This window comes from Taeniopygia guttata, chromosome 12 (assembly GCF_048771995.1).
Source record: "Taeniopygia guttata chromosome 12, bTaeGut7.mat, whole genome shotgun sequence".
Classification (NCBI taxonomy): Eukaryota; Metazoa; Chordata; class Aves; order Passeriformes; family Estrildidae; genus Taeniopygia; species Taeniopygia guttata.
In genome coordinates this window covers 9,375,632-9,388,227 of record NC_133037.1, presented here as the reverse complement: position 1 = coordinate 9,388,227, position 12,596 = coordinate 9,375,632, and the positions used below count along the sequence as shown (strand labels likewise).

The following is a 12,596-nucleotide window of genomic DNA, read 5'->3' as shown; positions in this document are numbered from 1 at the left end:
GAGGCCTTCTGCACGTACCACCCCACTCCCTCTGTAGCTTTAAGGAAAGGGAGGATATACATTTCAAATAGGAAAAGCAAACATAATGCTGCTTCAGTGCCATTCCTAAACAGCAGAGTCTGAAAGTGCAGAACTGAGCAGCAGCATGCAGGAGCTGTCAGGGATAACACGAGACACGAAGGGAAATACACGGACATGCCTCTCTTGGATGGTCTGTCTAGTCAGCCATACTGAGGACAGATCATAGAATCACTGAAATTGTGTATTGCCCTGCACACAGAATATCCCTGTGCAGACTACAGGGCTGTCATATACTACTAATACAAAGACACACCTAGTAAAATATAATTTAGACAGTACCAGCATTAAATCACTTTCCTTCCCAGCCCATCACACCAGACCCCACACACATCTCTGTTACTGCAGCTTGTGATGGAGATCTTTAGTACTAACATTTGCATCACAGTCCCTTGCATAAGGCTTTCTCCATCCTACAGTGAGAAAGGACTGTGCCAAGTAGGGTGAAAGACCATGCAGATTCCATTGTGTCAACAGCTACAGCAAAACAAATTCTAAATAATTTGTATTCTACTTAAACAGCACCATGGTTTCCAAAAGGGCTTTGAGAAGTTAAACAAATTGGCAGGCAATAGGCAGGGTTCTGCAATCCATCACTCAGATGCTACAATCTGACAGGAAATAAGGGTCCTGCTTAATGGTCCAGAAGGAATGTATAGAACTTTGGGGTATTCACACACTCAGTGCAGCACACATGCACACACCACCTTCAGGGATCCTCTACAGGTGCTTGTTTCAGCTCTAATATCTTTATCCTGTAAAGTCTGAATAGTCTGATTCCTAGGCAGCTGAGAGTGGGAAGACAATTCAAATAAGACAGTGTGATGGGCTTTTGTACAGCTTCTGTGTGAGTGCAAGGCACCAGCCTCATGAAAAGACCCATGTGCTGATGTCAGAATCATGCTTCTGAAAATTCCCTGTAATAAAACACAAAACATTCTCTCCTCCACCATGATATCAATATGACAACTCTGATTAAATTAAGGAAAGTCATAATCTAAAACAATATGCACAATTGGCACATTTCCAATATTCAAATGTAAACCTATGGGCACCAAAAGAACTTTAATTCTGTGTATTTTATCTGAAAAACACTACAGACTATGGAATTACTTCCTCTGCCCACATCTCTTACTAGGACTGGAAGAGAACAGGGTGAATTTTGTAGGCTTGTCCATCAAGGTATACCCACAAGACACCAGCAGGGTCAAGATTTCCAGGGACAAGAGCCCCACAAATAGGACACATTTGCAATTATAAAGGCCAATCTCATAGCATAGGTGGGGGCAGAGAACTGAGACTTGGTCAGCAATTCAGAATTTACTGAGGCACTCATTGGCTTGGGGAGGCTTTGCTGCAACACTTTAATGATACATGGGCTGAATATTTTGCGTTTCTGTGCATAAAAGCTCACTCAGCTGGAATGAGGTTGTGTCCCTTGTGGGTCATCATTTACATCAAAATCTCCCCCGCTTCTCAGCAGGACTTTCATGTCCCCCCAGCATTTTGAAGGCAGAGGCATATCTGTGTGTGGGGATAGATGCATCATTTTTAAACATTCATTGAGCTGGAAGTGTGGAAGATGCCAGCATACGAAGGGTTCAACTGATGTGTAAATGCAGCTCTTTGAAAAGAAGGAATTGAACACCAAAACTGGTTCAGTGCAGCTAAATTGGTCCCCTAAGGGCCAGTGGTAACAGAAACCTTCAGCCCAAATAAGAACAAGTGAAATATTCAGCAAACAGCATTTGATGTTGATGTGCAGGAAATAAAAAGTGGTGCAACTGTTGGAAAAAGAAAATCTCGTGCTACCCCAAGCTCTTAAAAAGAGCAGATAAAGGGTTTTTGGGAAAATGCTCTGGGTGTGGCAAAGTTCTGGTAAGCCAGTGCTGGAAGCCCCAGCGTCCCAAAACCATGGGTGGAGTGAGCAATGGAGGTTGTGCCACTGGTCCCAACACAAGAACCCACTGCTCCCTCCAGGCACTACAGCTCTAAATCCCATTCCCTGTGGCAGTAGTGGGCAGACAGCACAGGCCTGAAATGGGTCCCCAAGGAATGAACACAGAGGATATCCAGGCTCTGACACATGTATGAGTAGGACATGCATGAACAAACTTCCTTCTATGACACAAGGCCATCTCTGGAGGCCTTCAGCTTTGGTGGCACTTAAAGGCTGATGATATCCTCCTGTCCTTGGGTTGAACTTCACCTGATGCCTCAGAGTAGGAACAGGACCCAGGTCTTGTTTGCTCATTGGGTGGGTGGACTGAGAGCATGAGCCCAATGCGCAGTTAATCCATCTGTATTAACCACTATTATCCATTAATATGGATATGCTGAACAGTCAGGGATTGCGCAGGGTTTACTTCACTCCCTGAGGTTCCCAAAATCAGGGTGCACCTGCCAGCGAGGCTTTAACCATCAGCATATCTCCTGTGCTGCGGGCAATCTGAAATCAGCCTGCTCCACTGTGCCAAATGATAGCACCTTAGTCAGACAGACAGACAAAGCCTGAACTTGCTAACCAAGAACTCAGTTCTTGACCATATTCCAATAAAAATATATTTTAAAAAGTGCAATTATTTAAATTTCCCTGTGAGGGCTGCTAGAATTGCTTTTTGTTGTTCAAATCAGTCTGTTTTATTTCCTCCCTATATTTCTTCCTGTTTTCTTCCAGAAAGGAATGTATAAAGGAATGTATGTGAGTGGTCTAGTGCCTGAATTTCTTGAATCATTTCAATTATCTATTATTATGCTCATTGCTTGAAGACAAAACTGTAAGCAATAGCTCTTTGAGGGCAGGAAGGGAGTTCATCAGAAAACATGACAATAGATTCAAAGAAAGAAAATGCATAAGAAATGAACTGCTCAGGGAAGCAACACTTGCTTTACAGGTGCAATACAGACAGCAAATTATTACTATTTAAATTCCTTGCTTTCTGAAAACATCTCATCTTTGTGACCATTCAGCTACATATCATAGAAACAAAAAGGAGTTATTTCTTCCTGCTCTACCAATCAAGGATGATTTTGTCAAAGAAAGACCTTGCCAATACCTCTGGCATGCAAGACCACAGGTATTGTTAATATATGGCTAGAGCAGCTGATAAAGTAAACTAACTGGACATTATTTTATTTTCCAGTGGGATTACTGAACAGATATTGGAAAAAACAGTGCTTACCCTTGGAGCCCTCACTTAGAAGCAGAGGAAGAATTATTTCAGGAAGAGAGACCTGTGTTATTGAATTCATATATCTGTGCTTTTCTTGTTGCACTGGCAGTGAATCCAAGTGGGGAAGTAATTTTTTGTCTTGCAAAACCAGAACTTCGTTTGTTGTTTCTATGATGATGCAGAAGCTGTACATGCCATAGTTGATAACCTAAAATAACCTGGGATATCAATTCCAACTGCAGATCTAAATCAGGCACATCAGGGATCTGAGCTGGGATCTCTCTGCTCATGTGAATATCCCGACCACCCAGTCATTACCTATTTCTCATGAAAATGTCTCCTTTTATTCAGACTGTGGTTGCAAAGCTCATCCTGGACTCTCAAAGGAATTTCTAATGGCAGGTATATCAAAACTCTGCAGATCTCATGCATCTCTGAGTTCTGACTCTCCCTTTTGATTAAAAAACTCCTAACTACCTTCATTTCTTAGACCACTTATATGGTTGCAATAGAGCTGGGAAGGAATTAGGTGGAAAGACTCTGCCTTCCTCACTGCCAGAGGTATCAACTACATTCCTAATTTCCCAAAACTTGTAAAGATATGCAAATGTATTTTAAGCAAAACAAAATATAAGCAAGCAGAGGCGGGGGTGGGGGAGAAACCCAAGAGTAATGTGCAAAGCCTTGAAGTGAAAAAAGCTGATATTTCTTCTGGGTTACATGCCAGCTGAGAAAAGGCTACATCTTCTCATAGACAGCACTGAGTCTCTGCTAACTTCATATTTTATCTGAGGTACCTTGGTGAAAATTATGTTCACACAAAAATACCTCAGCAACTGTTGGTTTGTAATCACTTTTTTTCTCTAATTGACATTTGGCCCCAGTGCAATGCATGCTGATCTCTCCAAGCAGCACAGACACAGCAACAGCATGAACAACCCACTGCAGGATTCTGGACAAATGCCCAAAGCATTCATTTTCTACTCAGGCCTGTTGTCTCAGTGTCTCAGTGGAAAAAAGAGTGTGTATGAGGACAAAACATTATCTCATGACTGTTCTGCCATACTCCAATGCACTCAGATGAGAAGGGCCGTATAGGTTACAAAGACAGACCATTTATTTTAAAAGGCACTCAGTTTCCTTTTGGTTTGTGTTTCCTGAAATATATTGCAAAAAAGGAAACACAGACATACGTCTTGAGGATTGATATATCATGTGGCAATTTTGTAGAGAGCAAAACCCTTCCCTTGTGCCCTCCCCACAGTCAGTTATCAAGCCCTGAATTACACACTGCTGTTGATTTCCATGGCTTTGTATGATTAATCTGGCTGTACTCTGTAAAGCAAAAAGAGCAATTGGAACAGAGAGGAAAGGAAATCGCTCACAAAAAAACTAGGTTACAATAACCCTCAGGAGCTGAGTGAAACCAAGAAGAGGAGAAGAGTTCAGCACTAGGCTGCCAGCCTGGGCAAGGACACAACCCTAACTCCAGCGTGTCAGACCCACTGAGCCTCAAATGCACAACACAGCACATGTAGAGAAAAGCTTTTACAGACTCATATTAAAAGAAAGCAATGGATTTTTTTTTTTCCAAGGACTTAGAGCCCAGGAGGAGGCTCACAGTGCTCTTTTCTTTGCCCTGAGTACAGTGAGGTATAAGTAGCTCAAGCAACACAGCAAAAAGTGAATAGAGGAATCCAGTTCAGACCCCCTCCCAACACATTCTGCAATGAGACAGATCACTCCTTTTAACTGAGCCAAATGAGCCAGCACAGTGTATCCAAGAGGGAACAGAAAGCTGGGGAAGCACTTCTTGTTATTAGCTAACAGTTGCATTAAGAGAACAGCTGGTGGCCACCAGATTTGTTGAAAGTAATTGAAAAATTACCGTAATTTCAGCCTACAGCAAAAGTCAGTGTTGTTTAGTTTCTGTTTGTATCTGCAACTCAAAGAAACATCTTCCTTGGCCAGACTACAAATATACAAAATTAAAATACAGACCTTTTACCTTGCCAATATGTGGCCTTGTTATTATCTCACGACTCCACCAGAGCCAGAATGCTGAAATGTCACATCACATTATTTTTGTTCTCTTACTCTTCTGGAATGCATTGTTAAAACATTTTGCTAGTTAATAAATTAATTTCATTCAAAGTAATTCCTTCAGAAAATCTACTTCCTTACCAGGTATTTATACACTGAGACAGGATAGAAAGGATAGAAAGCTGTCCTGAGGTGACTTTATGATGCTGAATTGTATCCCCATTCATCTGTCTAGCCCAGAAGTAAGTTTTGCACCTTTAAAACCAGATCTGAGAGTGAAGAGGGGGAGAAGGAGAAGCAGTGGAATGTCTGAGGCAGCCTCAGCATTCTCTCTCTGTGTTTCTCAGACTGTGTTGTCTGCAGCACTAACAGCAGGAGAGAGCTCTCCTTTGCTTTTTAGTTAGTTTTTAGCTAGCTGAGGCTACCCTGGACTGTGGCTTTTCTTTTTCTTGGAACTGTTCAAACCTGCTCTGGACTGAACACCCAGAAGAACACCGGGGGCTCACACCTCTGGTATTTACAGCATTTCCAGATAAGGGACTGAGCAAGCCAAGCTGCACCCCCATGAGAAGGACTTTCTGAATTTGCCATCTCTTCAGAACAGCAAGAGGTTTTATTGCTTCATATTATTCATTTTTTTTATGCATGTGAATACTTTACTTGTTAAATAAGTGGTTTTATCCACTTTTCTCCAAGGAAGTCTTTTCCTGAACTAGCTGGGGGAGAAGCTGCTTGAATCTGCTTTCTAGATTAACCCTTTTGGAAGTTTCTTCCCAAATTTGTCCTAAAACAGGACAGAAGTTTAGATCTGCCAGCAAATATATAAAATATCCCATATTAGTAACATCAGTCTGTAGATGACTTCAGTTCCTGTCTTTCTAGCACTTTTAAAGGATATCTTTTTGTAGGTGATTATAGAAGAAAGAGGTTAAGGAAAAAGATTCATTTTTACTGATACGGGATTATAATTTTGGCTTGTTCCCAATGTCACACTGGAGGTACAGATGAGCCTGGTAGGAGCTTGAATTTTAAGACTTTGAGCAGGAGGGAAAGCATTACACAGAATTTACTGAGAGTACCCATGGGGTGATTTTAGACTTTCAATTCTGTCAAATTTAGGTGGATTTTTACAATTAAAAGGAAAGTACTTACTGCCACACTGAGAGAACAGAGAAGCTAATATAATCTCCTTGACATGGCCCTGAGGCACAGGAGCAGATTGGCCTCCAGATAGACCCAGTGCAGATTCCCTGTCAGCTCCAAAATAAATGAAGAACTGTGATTTGTCACATCTCCGTGAGTATGCAAAGTCAGACTCCTGTACACGAGGGAAGAAATGCCATGGATAAAAAGTTGTACAGGTGCAGGGGAATAGGAAATCAAGGCATTTCCTCACCTGTTTTAAATGCTGCCTGCCAAGCTGCTTTGTATTATTCACTGACTAAGAAGACTGTGACAAAAAAGTCCCATAGATGTATGTAAGGAATGGAGTCAAGAGGAAAGTAGCTCAGTGACAAATAGGGAAAAGAACTTCCTTTAGATCCATGGTTTTAACATCCAAACTCTCTCTGGTGACACATACACAATGAGAAAAGAGAAACTTCAGACACACCTTATAAGCAGCAAGATGGTAATTCTGAAATAATATTCTTAAATCTTGTTTCTATTGACTCTGAACTCACTACATCTTACAACTCCACTGAATTGGGTTTTGTTTATAAAACAGTTAAATGGCAACTATCAAATCACAGTACCATGTGCATTTGCATTTCCTTCACTCACACACTCTGCAGATAAGCCAGTGGTGACCTTGTGGACCTTCTACAGCTTTCTAAACTCAAGGCCTGGTTTTCCTCTCTATGACAAAGCATATTAAATGTCATCTGGGTTAAGGAAATTATTCTTTGTTCTCCAAAAATGCCTGTCTGAGCTTGCAAGCCAGAGATGCAAATCAGCAGCACTTCCCTGTGACATGTCCTTGTGCCAGGGGATACATGGGACAGAGGGTGATGGGTGATGCCCTGCAGCCAGTGGGCAAATCCATCCACAAAAACCAGCCTTGATCAATAATAGGCACCTGCTCTTGACATCCTGGACTTTTCTCAAGGGAGACAGCTGGAGTAGTTGTCACAGAGAAAACAAATTACCAGTAAAACCACCTGCACAACAAATTGTTAATCACAGTAACATAAAGGGAAGGTACAGGATAGAGTTCCTAGCCTCTGTTTTTAGCTTTAATAACACCCCCAAAGCCCCCACATGGTTTTATATGTAAAACAGAAAGAATACATGGACACACACAAGGAGCACAAGGATTTCACCCCTTGTGATTTTTGCAGGGTCTAAATCAAAGCCCAGATTTTCCAAACCACTCCAGAAGGAGCCTGGGACTCCCCATGCAGCACAGCAAAGGGCCCGTGCAACTGCTCTTGTGTAATATATCCACAGCAAGGCAGGGTTGTCTTTCATTCCTGTTCCAACAGCTGGGATCTGGGCAGGATTTGCACACAGGATTCTCCAATACATGCTGTACCTTTCCATGAGGAAGGGTTAATGCCCCCTCAGACACACTGTTTTGCACACTGGCGTCCCTGCAAGGATTTATCATCTGCCTCTGGGCTGCTAGGGGCTTTTTTCATTCAATTACCCCCCTAAGAGATCAATATCCTCTCTGCTACTGGAGCCTGGAGGAAGATGAGGGATGAGCTGGGGCTGGAGGAACCACACAGTGCTCAGAGCTAGTGACAGCCACCTGGGATGCTAGAGCACCAGGCTGAAAAATGGGCTTCATTTGGAGATATGAATAAAACATGCCCAATCATGAGTTATTGATGAGATAGGGAAAGGGCTGAAGTGTAACCACACTGACAGAAGGGAATCTCAGCCACTGCCAGCTCAGTGGTTTGGGCTGAGGGAGTTCCCTGCGTTCACCACTGCCTGGTTTTCATTGCTGCAGCAGGAAAAGCCCCATAAATATTCACAGCAGCACCTCCAAGATGCCTTCTGCTTTGAAACAGGCAGGTGAGGATAGATCCTAGCAAGCAGTGATCACCCTAAAGAAAAGGTGGCCAAGCAAGGGTCATAACAGTGCACTTGGCCTCGCCATGGGCTCAGCCTCTGCACCACAGCTTCATTTTGGGGATGAGTCTGGTTTTGCTGTGTGTTGGTGTCCCATCTACTGTGTTTTACTGGCTCCTCTGGGCCTGGAGGATAAATACAGGAATATCAGTGGTTTCTCTCCTCGAGCAGGAGAAGCTCCACTGGACTTTTCACTCTCTCAAGCTGCTGTGTGGTGCTCTGGACTTGGCACCACACCAACAAGGTGGAAGCAGCTTACCTGCTTGCTCTTTTTTCTTTTTTTTTCCTTTACCTAGTAGAGACCTAAAACTTTTCTTGTTTTCCTGCAGTGAGCAAATCTTTTTGTGACAGAAACACAATTGCAGCAACACTCCCTTCTATGAAACACAGCCAGGATGCTTTACAGTGCAATACTGCTGTACAGCAAACAAGGTGAAGTGGCACAAGAACATGTTCCCAGTTCATGGGATTGATTCCCATGATGCTGTTCTCAATAAAAACAAAACCAATCATCTTCCTGCTCCAAACAGGATGCAGTAACTTCCATCTAAGGGACAGCAATGCCTATATGCTCAAATGTGATATCACTGAAAGTCTGGGTCTCACTGTAAAACCTGGTGTTTTAAAACTCTTTTTTCAATTGGAAATTTCACTCTATATGACAGCTTTTTCTGAACATATTCTTCTATTTTATTCCTTGGGGTTTCAGGATGTTTTTTCTTTGCTTATTTATTTTCTCAGTTCCCGGTTCAAACACACGAGAGGAAGAACAAAATGCAAGAGAAAGCATCTAGTCCAAAAAATAACATAGTAAACATGACTCAGTGAAGTTTAAAAGGCTGAGAAACACTGAAGTATGTAAATGGAAAGCAGAACATGCATTTTCTTTTACAGGATGGGATGCCTGGCATGTTCCAGATGACAGTTTTTTACAAAAAAAATTAGCAAAATTACTTCCATTACATCAGTCACACCACACAGTAGGAGAAACTAGAATGGACAAAAATAAACATGTTTTAAGCTTGAATGTGTCAAATCAAATAACCAAGCTTTTCTTCTGCCATGGCAGTGGGGTCCAGACCCCTTGGTGTGTGCTACTGTTTGCTCAGGCAGCTGCTGGTCTCACCAGCTCTTGCAGAGCATCCCCTTGGGCTGCAGACTTTGGAAAGCAGGGGAAACAGTGAGAACACCTTTGAATTGCCTCATTTGCTACTTTTCAGTCCAACACATGTATCTGGTTAATTATTTAGGCTCTTCACTGCTTCTGTTTACTTATTTATAAAATACAGTTGATTTGCTGCAGTAACTGGGGGCTAGCAGGGCAGGCAACCACCAACCAACCTCCCCAAAGAGTCTCTTTTGAGCTCAGCTGAGTGACAAGCATGACAGAAATCATTCAGCTTTTCCAATTGAAAACCACACTAGTACTGAGGAAGGTTAAATTATCATGTTGGACAGGTGACTGGACGTTCCTTGGGGTCTTCAGCTGCACCTTCTGCAGAGGATCAAGAGTCCTTGAAGCAGACTGAGGAGCCCTGCAGCTGTATGAGCTGATGTTGGCCAAAGCCAGCTGAGAGCTGTGGGCAGGGAAGTGCTGCCAGCCCCAGCCAACCGGCTGAATGCCTGGTGGATTAACTGTGAATGCTCCTCATGCCAGGAACAGCTCAAGGGCTCAGCGAGAGAAATAAAGCAGGAATCCAAGAGGACTGACAGCAAGAATTTCTCCCCGAAGTGAGGGGATTAGCTGGGGAGGAGCAAAGTTTGAGAGATGGAAAAGAAAATAGCAGAGAAGGCAGAAAGTTGGGGGAAGGGGTCTGTTTTGAAGAAGAGAGGAGCAATTAGTACAGGGAGATGAATCTTTATTTCTATGAGGATGTTTAAAGCTAAAACTACACAAAACTAACAGCAGCCACCATAGCTGAGATTTGAACACCTAACCTTACAATTAATTAAAATTAGCTTTAGCAGAGGAGCAAGCATCCACCTGCAGAGCCAGGCAGAGCATCGTTTGGGACACTGGGTCACATAAATGCCTGAACCAGAGGAGAGACAAATACCTGGACTGGGGTATCTGCCACTCTCTTTCACACATCCCCTTTGCCATTTCTTCATGTCTCTCCTCAAAAGGTGGTAGGAATTTTTAGTGCCAAATAATGGCCTGACCATCTCTTAGGATGCAACATGTGAAATGAAGCAGAGTTTCATTACTCACAAACATAATTCATAGCAGTTCCTGTCCTTGGTTGGTGCCCAGTCATGATGGGCTCATTCTGGTACCAAAGTGACCAGGCAATATTTATTTTTTGATCATTCTTTTGGGTATGTTCCTTAAACATCATCTGTCCCAAAAGAGTAACAACGTCTCTCTCTCTCTAGTTGTTCATTTCAAAGCTCATGTCTCAAAAGCCACTTCCAACTCAATTTAATCCTTGATCAAAGCAGTACAATTTAGCATTGGATTAGCAATTCTCTCATTTAAATCTGTCACTAGGAAAAGCAGGTGATATAAGTCAATTCAAATATTTCAACTAAAGCCACTAAAACTTTATCAGGTAGTACAGGGATAACTCTTTTTTTTTAACCTTCATTACAATCTCAGGCTACATATTCAGTGTTTTGCAGGCACAAATGCACTTATTCTGTTCTGTGTTCCTTACTTTCCTGGAAAATTGTAGAAGGAAAACCCATCATGTTCCAATACTACTGCCAATTCCTTAAGGATATGTAGCAAAAAAGCATGCCAGGGAAAAAAGGACTGTAAAAACTAATAAGGCACCAGACTTTCTCCTGGCATCTGCCAGTTAAAAAGGGACCCCAGGGTTTGATTCAAGCACTTCCAGGCATTGCCCTAGAAGGTGGAAATCCTGCCTGTGCCAACGTGTTTTATTGCAAACATGAAATTCCTTCCAGTTCAGAGAAGCCCATGAAGCCTGCAAACTATGGAGGCAAAGAAACAAAGAAGCATGAGGATAAATTGTCAAAGGCAAGTGATGCCAAATATACATTCATAAATCTGAAATAAGTCTAGCCACAGCAGGACTGTAACCCTGGGGTGAACATGCCCTTGTGTGCAGCAGAGTACAGGAGAGCATCTCACTGCCCCTGCACACACAGGAGGAAGGAGCACAGTGGGACAATCACAACCCATGTGCTCTCTTAGCACCCCAGTAACCAATGTCAAGTGAAGCAGCCCTCAGACTCCTGCTCCGTATTCCCATCCATCCCATAGAATTGCAACCTTGATCTGAGTAAACACTTTTTTACTTTAGGCAAGTCACACATAGGAATTTCACCCTAGACTTAAGGTCCAGTCCACATCAGAAACTTGTGCATTGTGTTCAGGCCTTTCTCTTTGCTACCAAAGTTTTCTACCTGCTGGTCCTGACAGAGTTTCTGTGTATCAGCACAGAAATCCTTGCATCAGCATGTAAGTGTCTCTCCCCTTAAGTGAGACTAAAAGCTGAGTTTATGCATTAATTTGGAATCGATAGCATTTGAGTTACACTGAGCCCCTAAAAGCTGTTTTGCTTTAGAGATCCCCATAAAAATGCAGGTCATCTTCCTTAACAGCAAAGGGCTTTGATCTGCTGCAGGAGTGCCGCTGGCTGGAAGGGCTTGCACAGGGGAGACAAGCTCCAAGCAGTGAGATCTGCTTCAGGCTCCATTAAAATGCAAAGCTCCCAGAAATCAAAGGCAGCAGCAGCAGGACTGAGCCCGGCTGCAGCACAGCCCTGAGCCAGGAGAGCAGAGACCCCAAACAGCTGAATTGGGGCCGAGGGACCCTGGGTCAAGCACAACAAAACTTCTGCACTTCTGATCGCATGCAGCACTGCAGGATGGTGAGTACACAAACTGTCCCGTCTCAGATTAACTTGCTCTGAAATGAAATATTACTGTTCCTCAAACCTTTTCAAAGTTGATTTTCTCCCCATTATCCTGCCAGATTTCTCATCCTTTCAACCCACTCCTCCTCTGGAAGGAGTGTAGGGAGGGACAGGCACCATGACTTCCTAACAGTCTGGCGGAGTCCAACACTCAAGTGCTTCTCTCTGCAAAGTAACAGCTCCCATACGGGAGGAGGGAAACCTTGTGAGACTCTGAGGCACACCTAAATCTACTTTACTGCAGTAATAACCATAGCAGACGAATAGAGAAAAAAAAAAATCCAGAGAGTCAACGGAAAAAAAAAAAATCCAACATCTGAAAAATATAGGACATGCAAGA

General features: G+C 42.9%; 1 protein-coding gene across 2 annotated transcripts in view; it reads right to left on the bottom strand.

Moving 5' to 3' along the window:
* Nucleotides 1-12,596, bottom strand: part of GRIP2 (glutamate receptor interacting protein 2) — a 247,055-nt gene that overhangs the window by 109,839 nt on the left and 124,620 nt on the right. The gene's annotated exons all lie outside the window — the stretch shown is intronic.